The following is an 11501-nucleotide window of genomic DNA, read 5'->3' as shown; positions in this document are numbered from 1 at the left end:
CTGCAGCTGGCCAAGGACTCTGCCTGGGCCTGCAAGGTGTCTGCTTTGAGTGTATCAATCTAATCTGGAAGATCTGATCTTGTTTTGTGATATCGGGAGTGTAGGGTTTGGTATTTCAAAAGCTCATACCTAGTTGTCAAGCAACAGTACGGGTGGCAAGTCTGGGACTCTATATTCCTAATCTGTCCTAGACCACTTAACCAAGTTATAATAAATCTCGTAGACCATGCAAAAGTGCATATGCAGAACTACACGGATCAGTGTAATCACCCCTGTTAACAAAATTGCTGCAACATTCTCTCCTGTCAAAGGTAAAAGATAATGTAATTCAGAGCAGCAATTGAGTCCAGACTCTTAATGGGGATCCTAAGGGGCAATTAACAAGGAAAGAAGAGTTAAGGTGATTTAGGACCATATCTACCCCAGTACCCAAATTTATACCCCACTCCCCGGCAAGGATTACTATTTGTGGATCGTTTTGGAGAGCACTTGGCAAAAATGATGGTAGTCCGGCTTGCAGGCTGGTTTGGAGCTGGGTTCCTCCACATCCCTGGCATCTCACGTGCCAAACTCTGAGCTGCATGGCCGTCGACATTCAGGGGCAACATTAAAAAAATACACCTGTTGGACTGATTTTGGGTAGCGTCCCACTCATGACCAATTCGGACCATGATTTACCCATAATAAATGGGGGAGGCGTAGGTAACTGAAGTCGCTGTAATCAGTTTAGAAAAAATGTAATCTGGTATTGGGGAAGCCATGTCACTCCACTTGCAATAATTAGCGGGTCTTGCTACAATTACCTTGCAGAGTAACCTAGGTTACCGTTCTACATTGAATGTAGATCCTGAACGCACCAGACCATTTCAATTAAGATGTATGCTTTCAATATGGGAAGCAGTAGGGTCGCTAACAGTCTGTTTCCCACGTGCACATTCCCTGCATCTCAAGGGGCTGCTGCATTGTCCATGATGTAAACATGCACAAATAGCCTTCCTGTGCACAGTTGACCATGCAAAGTTGGGACAGTCACAACTCTAGACCATCTGAATGTCACTGGAGGTCTGTCGCACAACATTGTCACGATTACCTCTTGACGCAACTAGGTGAGGTCTAAGTCTTTCAGGATCTACACCCATCAAGATTCTAAGGGATACAGCTTTCCCCTCCTCCGGCAGACCTATGCGAGGTATAAATCCTGTCCGAGTAGGGGTGGCAGGACTTTTCACACTGGAGCTGTGAGGTCTGGGGAGTGTTCAGTACATTGTGGGGCTTCCAGGAGTCCTATTGCTTCTGGGAGGATGAGAAGCTAAGCGAATGAAAGGACATGGAATTATAGTATTGAGGGTTCCTGTAGTGGCATGCTCACACGGTGTGCTGGACTACCAGTCCTGCCTATGACACTATATATGGTTTTTTATAAAGACTCACACAAAGTATTAGTAATTCTGGATGTTTCCACAGTAGTCAGCCAAAATCTACCTCTAAAATAGGAAATCCATCACGCTGTAGATAAGCTGCTAGAAATCGCTGTGCCTTGTCCCAGTTCCCGCACATGGGTACGACTTTGGCAGAAGATGCCACCATGACTCATTCTATGGGTTTCCCGATGTATATCAAATTTTTATGTTGGATCCCCTGTCATAACTGCTTCGGGTGCACTGTTGGGTGCTTTCATTTATTTAAGAAATACCTGCCTCTTGAATATATCCATCTACAGTGGCAGTTCTATTGCCTGATCATTTATATGCGTGACTGTTCCCCTTTGACGCATCCATTCCTCTAGGAATGTTGCAAAAACAGAATCCTCGTGCCAGTTTGTACATGGATGAAGGCAAAAGCATGGTGGTGGGGGGCGTTGACCCTGTTGTAAAGGATCTCAAGTAAATGGTATGGCACGTGTATTCTCTCCCAATAAACCTCGGCCACCTGAACAAACAAGTTACTATATCAGGTATGGCTTAATCTGGAATCTATTCAGGTTCTTTCTGCCGAGGTAAAGTGTCTGCTTTGGAGGGTGGGAATGAGTCCGAAGATAGGCCCAGCCATTAAAATAAGAGGCCCTCATTGGTGCAATGCATGGCTAAAACGTTGCCCATGTTCGTACACTGGGCGAGAAAGCAAGACATATTGCACATTGGGACAGTTTCAAAGTTGTGCTCTGTATTTTGAAAAATACAGTGCATAGATTTTAGCTTGCTGCAGGCCATGTTTGTTTTTAATATCTGGGAAATCAACAGAAAACTGGCTAAATAGACCTTAAATCAGAACCAAAAAACATACCAGACACTGACATGTCAGACTAGCCCATGGGCTACTACCTGATTGCCTCATAGGCCACTCCGAACCTGCTGCTTTACCATTATGACCATTATTGGAGAAGTGTGGCTCAATGGTTAGAGCGGCAGACCCTGATGCAGAGGTCTAGTCTGGGACCAGGGTTCAATTCCACGCCTCGGCGGGTCTTGGGCTCAAAAAAAATTCCACGGACCTGATAATTCTCGCCTCGGTGCCTATTCCAATCATGGAGTCCCACTCTGAAACTCTGGGCAATAGCTTGCTTAATCTCCACAACGGCCCCCACAAAGCTAAGGATGCCTGGCCTCCACCTTGGGGGTGCCCAGGAGTGGACACCTCACAGGGAAAGCCAGGATGGGTTACACAGCGGTATTCGTACAAGCGCCTTGAGACCCTTGCGGGTGAGTAGTGCGCTATACAAGTATCAATTTACATTTACATTTTAATTACAGAATCCTAATCGGAACAAACAAGGTGCCTCTAAGTTGTGCTGTAGCTGATTTACAAAAATTGCAATTCTGTGATCCGTTTAAAGCTCTATTTGTGGCCCTTAACAAACAATTCCCGAACTTTTCTAAGGATCTTAGTTGTCAAAAGCTTTTTGTCAGTGATGTAATTTAATTCTGCTGGAAAATACTTGTGAGGAAAAATAAGCTATTGAGTGGACCTGCTCAGTTTGAGGATTTGTCTGAAACAAAACTCCTCCCATACTATGATAAATATTTGAGAACTGCTGAACAAATCTACCTAAGATGGCAAAAAACTGGTTGATGTTGGCCACTGAACGGTCGCCTTCTGAAGCATCTTGACCCTCAGGTGTCCTTGTATAACCCAGAAATTCTACATTAGTAGGGTGGTGAGAAACTTTGCAAGGGCACCATAATGGATAGTGTGTGCCTCCAGAGAATCTGAACAAATCCCATCATCTAGATAAAATAATGGAAATGAGATGTGACCGACATGCTAAACTCTTGGAACATTTTTCATCTTAATATAGTCTATGATCTGTTTTTGATTCTGGAAACTGCAGATACTAGACTACGGGCTTTTAGTGCACCAGCTTCTAAATCAACTTTACAGTCCTAACTGGTGTGGAGATAATTTACTTGCTGATGTCGCCTAAAACACATTACTGAAAATGCTGATATAAATTACTCAATACCAATAACATGAGGTCCTGTCATTCCTTCTAGAGCCTTAGAAGTCGTTCGGATGACTCCTATAATGGCAACAAGCGTGCTGACGATAACTGGAATTTAATTGTATTGTTCTAGCTGCCCAGTCAATGCTGGGTTTACGCACTGTCAACCATGGCATACCTAGAATCACTTTAAACTAAAGCGTGTATTGTTAGAACATTCGTTTTCACGTTGGGCTCCAAAACAAACCAAGGAAGAAATGTGTTTTTGAATGCACTGGGCTCAAACGCAGAATGGGACCCCTTTCTTGACCCCAGGCATTTGCAGAGGCTGAGCAAATTTAACGTTCTTGCAGTTTCCTGAAGCCCCTGAATCTAAAAGTCCAGAAACCATCTTCTTGCCATTCAACAAAGTTATTTTCATTAATACATTAGCTTGGTCCTTACTACTAATTCTTCACTCGAAAAGCCTGCTTTCATGAATGAGGAATCTAGTTTTCCGCTACCTATTGTTTTTCTGTGTGAAGTTACTGATCTGTTTTTAAAAATATATATATTCTAGCAGTCCTTAAAATGGCCTGACCTACCACTATGTGCATAAATTCTGTGTACGTCCTCTTCCCTCTACTGTGAAATAGGTCATTTTACACTACATAATTTCATAAACTTAGGAACTTCAGAGGTTCTGTAGTCTTAACCTCGGACATACTCCTAGTAGTCTAGTGTTTGCTTTTGTTTTCTCTGAATGGTCTTTGGCTAAATGATCTGACTGCACCACTAAGTCTAGAACTGTGCTCACTTAGGAGGATTTAGTACCTGTGCCCTTGATAACTATGGTAATATATAACATTTTGATGGCCCTGTTTTATCTCTAATAATTCACTAGCTTGAGTTTCTTTCTAGTAAAGAACTTCTGCATTTACTCATTGAGAAATTTTCTAATTTCTCTTAAATAATGGATAGGAAAGTAGCAATGGTTGAATGATAACGTGGGTTAGCCAAGATATCAGAAAGCGCCAACCTCCATGCTTGATCCAGTGGGAGCAATGTACTTTTGGGCACTTTCCTTGTTCAGTCAGCCACACACCGGAGGATCAGTAGCCCACAAGAGAATGGAATGGGGTAAGGGGAAAAAGGCTGAGCCTGAAGGTACATGTATACCACAGATAATGATTCTGCCAATGTGCCCAATTTTGTACTGCTGACACCCCTGTTGTCTGATGCTTATCCTATGGCTACAGGTATTGCCAGTTTGTGTTCTGTAATCCACACACTTTCTGTTGTTGCTAGTGTCGAATATCATGCCAGTGGCCCCACTTTATCCTACGGCATTGAGATTTTCAGTGGTAAAACTAACACAGCCTTGAACCAACAGACAACCAAAATTTATAAAAGGGTGCTTCGGCTGCCAAAGACTTCCTCCGCAGCACAGATTAGGTTGGAGATGGGGCTGATGAACTACGAGGCCTCAGCCACTGGGGCATACCTGAATCTGTGTCACAAGTTAAGACAAGCTGAGCCAGGAACTTTAGAATCCCTAGTCTGGCAAGAAATCAGCCAGATTAACCCGGGGGGTTTGTACGGACTACTTTTTACAGACGCCATTAAGCAAATGTCAGCTAGCGATCTGTGGGCCCTAAACCCTGGCCAGATAGCTTTTAAAAAAGTCATAAAAAAAGTATGAGTGACTTCTTGTCTCACTGATAAAGCACTTTTTCTGAAACGTAGCCACGCCTGGGCCATGATAAATTCCTACAGACACCCAGCCCCAGTCTGTTATTTGGCCAGCACATACCCATTATACTTGAAACGCGGCTTCATTGCCATCAGACTGGGCGACTGGCGTTTCTTGCAGGACTTACCATCATGGCGACGTACATCGGAAGATCTCTCCTGTAGAGGGTGTGGGAAAACAGCGGAAACCATGTTGCATGTAACTTGCCTCTGCCCAGCCCTTAATACAGAACGCAGGTTCGGACTAAAATTAGACTGGAACAGGCTGGGGGTTCGGACCTGCAGGCAAGCCATCATGGCAGCTTTAAACCCGGAAAACAGTGCTAAACAAATGTACAAAATTTGTTCAGCGAGCATATTACACCTTTAACTTAAGGAGACCATGTTAAAGTGCTTAATTTTCCTTTCTCTCTCACCGAAATGAGTAACAACTGGCATTATTCTCAGTAATGTTATTCCTAATCTGGTGATACCCAATGTAAACTGGTGCCCTGTTTCAATTTTTGTGATTTTAAAATATATTATGAGACAAAATCCCTGTTTTTTTTTTAAAGATTGCCAATGGATTGTGTTTTTATATCTATATTGTGGTGTTATTTCCTAGAAGTTTTTATCTTAATATTCGGTCAGGTTGTGAATTTGTAAAAATTTTTTAAAGATATGTTTTATATCTAAATAAAGATTATTATTATGCCAGTGTGTGCATTTGTGAGTGCCATCTTTCTTGCATGGTATGCCCCCACTTTTTGCTGAATTGCTGATGTGCTTTGACTGAGTGCCCTGTGCTCCTGCCAATCAGGTGCCCAGGGTTCCTTCCCTAAAACTGTTAAAACTAAAACCCAATTGGCATCTCTAGCCACATATCAGCCTTTGGTAAATGGTACCCTAGGTACCCAGGGCATTGACCTGAGAAGACCCCTAAGGGCTGCAGCACTTGTTGTGCCACCCTTAGGGGTCCTGCACCCTGACACACACACTGCCTTTGCAGGCTGAGTGTCCTGGTGCAGAACTAAACAGTCGACATGGCACACCTCTCTGTGTGCCATGCAAACCCACTGCCCTGGCATACATCAGTCACCCCCTAGCTGTGCCCTATGCAGTGGTGTGGGCACAGGCGCATGAGCCCTATGGCCCTACAGTACTCAGGGCCATTCCTGGGCACTGCAAGTGCAGTGATGCCATTAAGCTTATATGGTGCTGGGAGGTTGTCATTACGAACTACACAGCACCATAATGGCTACACTGAAGACTGACAAGTTTGATATCCAACTTCTCAGCACATTAAACCCACACTAATGCCAGTATGGGATTTAATGTAAAATGCACTACAGAGGGCATCTTAGAGATGCCCCCTGAAACCCAACCTACAATCCACGTCTTGTCTGAGAGGCTGCCACCCAGCAGACAAGTTGCTGAACCCATGGGTAGGAAGCCATCTGCTCTCCGGGGACTGCAACAATGCACGTCCTGGGCGAGGTGTTAGGTCTCCTCCCGCAGGATGGGCAGGGCAAGCTTCAAAGGCATGCCACATTTCTGAGCTTCTCCAGGCCACTTGCTGTACTCAGCAATTGACCCCCACTCTGGTGGGAAACCCTCAGTGAGGAAAGGGAGTGTTCCAGCATGTACCAACTCCACCCCTCAGGTGGGAGATGCGAGGTGAAGCACTACTCTGGGCAGGGCTCCACATCTTCAAGATGCCCAATCAAGAGATGGGCTCCTACCCCTCCCACAAGAGAGGAGCAGGATAGCGGGTGTACTCATCCCAGGACAGGAACCTATTGGTCCCTGCCCTTGCCCTACCAGTAACGCCCCTAAATTTAGAATTTAGGGGCACCCTGAACCCCAACCTTCCTCAGATACAGATTCAAAAACAAGAAAGATCAAGACGAAGACCCACTGTGCAGCTGCTAACCAGAGGACGACACCAACTAACTTGGTCCCAGCCCTACAAGCCTGTTGATCCTTGAACCTGCTCCTGCTAAATCCCGGCGACACCTTCAGACATCAATCTCAAACCTTGGAGGACCTGCCTGCCTTGAACCTCTTGGAGACTGGGACTCCCATGAGCATTGGTTCTGCTCAAACCGCTATGTCCCTGGTGCCAGCAAGGAACTGCAAACCCAGCACACTCTGCACCCGCCTAGCCCGGCCTGTGCCTGAGTGGACAAATACCCTGAGGACATCCCCCATGGCGATTCTGACCTGGAATCCAGTGCCTAAGGACCCTCCTCCGCGGCACCTGAGCCTCACAGCGAGGGACCCCTCCAACCGCGACCAGCAGACGGTAAGATTTCCTGACATCAAAAGACGCCCCACGGTCCCCTGTGCCCAACTCCTGGGTGCCTAGCTATCCTCCAAGATCCCGACTTACCTCTCAAAGTGTTGGTCACTCCTGAAGAATCTGCGTCCCTGAGCCTGCACTCTGTTCACTTTCCAAGATCTCCATTAAATAACATTGAGCGCCCGACAGCTCAAAAGCACCCTGCAGCCTGAGTGCCCCTGGCAGTGCAACCTTGGTCCTAACCTACTTCCCCATTTGCCGTGAGCAAGTGACCAGGGGCCCAGCTCCCACAGCCGTGTGGCCTGCTTGCCAGCAGCCACCAACCACCAACCGAAGGCCCCCTGCCTCTTATTGGATAACATTGGGCCTAACTACTTCTGCACCCGGCGGCCCCTGTGCCACTGAGGGTGTACCAACAGATACCTACCTGACCCTGGTAGACCCCTGAGTCTATGCCCAGAACCATAACTCTGTCAGTCGAGTACTTCAACCCAAAAGCTGCTAACTCACTTTTCCTCCGTAGGCTAACATTGACTGGTTTCACTTGGAAATTCTTCTTTTGGAACTTTAAAATATTCACCTAAAAATCAGCTGAATCAATTCCGAATTACTTGCCTGTTATCAGGAAGAACCCAGTGCTTCATCAGCACTCACCCTGAAAAGTAATCCGAACCATACTTACCTGTAACTTGAATTTCCTTCCTTAGGAATCCATTGTCTGGTTTTTAAAAACAATAATATTCCTTAAAAATCACTACTGTAACCAAAACGCATTTACTTAACCGTTTACAGGAAATGTCCCAGGACTTAATCTAGGATCCAGTCCTGTGGTTATAAAAGTAATCTACAAAGTAACTAATTGCATTTTACTAGAAATTCCCATTGAGCTCAATGTTGCATTGTTTGAAATTGTTGCCTCTTGCAACAACTGTAACTATTGTAATCAAAAAGTCTATTGCCTATTTGAAAAGTATTTAACTAAAGTAACTCATTCTGAGAAAGTATATTTTGATACCCTGTTGGTTCTAAAAATAAAACAACTATATATTAGAATACAAAACAATTGGCCTAGAGTTCAGTTCTTGAGTGTGAGACCATTTGCTGACTGTGTGTGTACAACAAATGCTTTACTGTCCTCTGATACTGCCTTACTGCTCAACCAAGCTCCCACTTTAGAGAGTAAGGTTATATCTACCTTTAGCCTCTGCCAAACCTCTGGGGACTGTGGACTCTGTGCAGACTGTACGTACCTTGGTCCAGTATATACAGAGCCACTTTCTTGCAGCGTTTGCATGTGACGAGTTGTGGTCGGGGCAATTGTTAGTATTCTGACATCCGTAATCGGGAATGCAGCAGCTGGCACCTTTTGAATAAGCTCAACATGACCGGACAAACCTCAAAGAAGGCGACATGCTGGCCACATGGCATTGTTGCAAAAAAGCAAAGCAGGTACAAAAACCAGGCACCACCAATAATCATCCCAGCCACTTAGTCATTTTTGAAAGGCCAATTACTATGTACGCCTGGTTCTCAGTGTCAACCAGTTTTAGTTCGCACAATATTTTGACTAGTGAAATTAGTTAAATTGAGCACAACACTGGTCACTTTGAAGTCATTGTCATCAAAAGTGACATCTCCAAGTACTGTTTCTTTCTTAAATTCTTTCACTGTGATACATTTAGTCTCTCCTGTCCATCTATTTCATCGTGTTAGGTATTTAAGTATTATCACCATAGAACATCTTGTTCACACTACCATCTTTACAGTGCCTGGAGACCCATCAATAATAGTGAAAGATTGGCTTTGCGTCTTTAATTTGCATCCGTGGCGACATTAGATGATTTTAGTGCTTGACCTGGATTGGAGTGTCAAACCATCTCTGAACACTTTCCTGGACTTAGATGGTTACAAACAAGCTGTGAAAAAGCTCTATAAGCATTTAAACATCCAGAAGAGCATTGTGGCGAAAAGCATAAACTTTCCCTAAAGAGGGGGGGGGGGGGGAGTTTTTTATCTTGTATTTTGCAAAATTGAAAAATAAAGTTAACAAAATCAACATCGTGGTGAGACTATTGACTCATGTGTGGGGGCACTGAGGATAGTGGCCGCTCATGGTAGTTTGCAGCAGCACATTCATGGTCAACATGTCATCAAAAAACATCATAGATGACTGCAGGAAGCGTGGTGGCACATTTTGCCAGAGGGGGGGTCATGCGAAGGAGAAGGTGGCCGCAGAGCATGGGGACTGGTGCTCGCTGTACACGTTGATGACAAGAGGATGTGTGCAAGAGTTCACTGGCTGAAATTATTATCCATGAAATTTTCTTCGATTTGTTAATTGATTCCATTGATCATATTGGTATCCTATCGAACAAGACACTTATGTTGTTGGTTATGGTGTTGAGACCAGGCCGACGGATACAAATAACCACAAAAGAAAAACGTATGTGTGGCAAAACTGTGCCGTTTGTAAGGCAGGTTGTAAGTAATGCTGGAAACAACGGGAGGGTGTAAAAGTTGTTTAAAAAAAAAAAAAAAAAGGAAGTGTGTGTACAGTGCTTGGGTGTACAGAGCTTTCAGCATTGAATTGGGCTGAAATCGGATGGTAATCCTGTGAAACACAAACTCGGGATGGTTCAGCTTAGTATTAGAAAGAAACCCTCTGAAAATCGTAGCTTAACGTTTAGGTAGATTTGCACAGTCTCAAATTGTGCCATTTGGGCTCATAATAGTCATCCCGTATTGAATACTGACGGAAGGGTGACATCCATAATCGGGGAATTGTTTTTTCCCAAACTTTATTTCAAGCCTGCATATCCAAGGGAGTAGCCAGAAAATTAATACCCCCTCTGTTTAGAACCAAAGCTCTGACACCGCACACAATGCAGGTGAGCCTGAACCTCCATAGCAGACCTCCCTTGCACTTCTGTTCAAGCATCTATTTTTAAAAAATTTTTTTTTTATTTTACAGAGTTTTATATAGCGCAAACTTGGCCCGAATCGGGTATCAGAGCGCTTTACATAGCATCAGCTGCATTACATGAGGGTACATTCAGTTTTGTTAGGCATAGGGAGATTAAGTGATTTGCCCAGAATCACAGGATGTTCAGCGTCATTGCCGAGACTCGAACCCAGTTCCCCAGATTGGAGGTCGACCTCCCTAGCCGTTAGGCCAACTCCTCTTCCCATTGGATGATATCATCATTGATGTCATCGAATATGACGTGTGTAATGTAATAGGTGCGGTCATAAACAGCGCTCGGTGGGGATGCAAGTGACTAGAAGCTCAGTAACGTATGTGTAGTAGGAGTTTGTCCACCTAATGGGGCTTTGGTCTCTAGAGGAAGTGGTCTATGCACAGTCTGTGTACTGAGCACTAACTGTGCGTAGTGCATGCTTTGCCACCTAATACGGCTTGCATGCCTGGAGAGAGAGGGCTCTATACATAGTTTGTGCACTGAACAGAGACCATCATAATTTCGCCTTTCATCTACCTGCTGATATCCCATATCCATCATTCTGTCATCCATTCATTCTTTCATCCATCATTCAATCGTTCACCATTTCATCCATCAGCAATTCTATCCATCCATTCACACATCCATCATCTATGCAGGCATCCATCCATACATTCACACATCATTTAACTTACCCATCCATCGATAATGCCATCAATTGTCCCTATGTCCAGCCAATCATCCTCCCAGATTTCTTTTTACTCCGCATCCTTTCACCCACCCATTTAGTCTGCCATCCATCATCCATCCATCCCAGATTTCTATTTACTCTGCCATCCGTTTGTCCACCCATCTACACATCCACTCACCCATTCATACACCCATCTTTTCACCCACTCATCCACCCATCCTTCCCTCCCCCATCTGCCCTTTCACACACCTATTCATTCATCCATCCATCCTTTCACATACAAATCCTTTCACCCACTTATCGATCCATTCACCCACTGATCCATCCATCCTTTCACCCTTGTATGCATCCACTCATCAATCTTTCTCTTCTAACAACCCACCTTTCTTTCTTCTTTCCTTT

General features: G+C 44.5%; 1 long non-coding RNA gene across 1 annotated transcript in view; it reads right to left on the bottom strand.

Annotated features, from left to right (window-relative positions):
- Positions 1-11501, bottom strand: part of LOC144811198 (uncharacterized) — a 634750-nt gene that overhangs the window by 239692 nt on the left and 383557 nt on the right. The gene's annotated exons all lie outside the window — the stretch shown is intronic.

Source organism: Lissotriton helveticus, chromosome 1_1 (genome assembly GCF_964261635.1).
Source record: "Lissotriton helveticus chromosome 1_1, aLisHel1.1, whole genome shotgun sequence".
Taxonomy (NCBI): domain Eukaryota; kingdom Metazoa; phylum Chordata; class Amphibia; order Caudata; family Salamandridae; genus Lissotriton; species Lissotriton helveticus.
The sequence above is the reverse complement of the archived record's forward strand: the minus strand, read 5'-3'. Positions and strand labels throughout refer to the sequence as shown.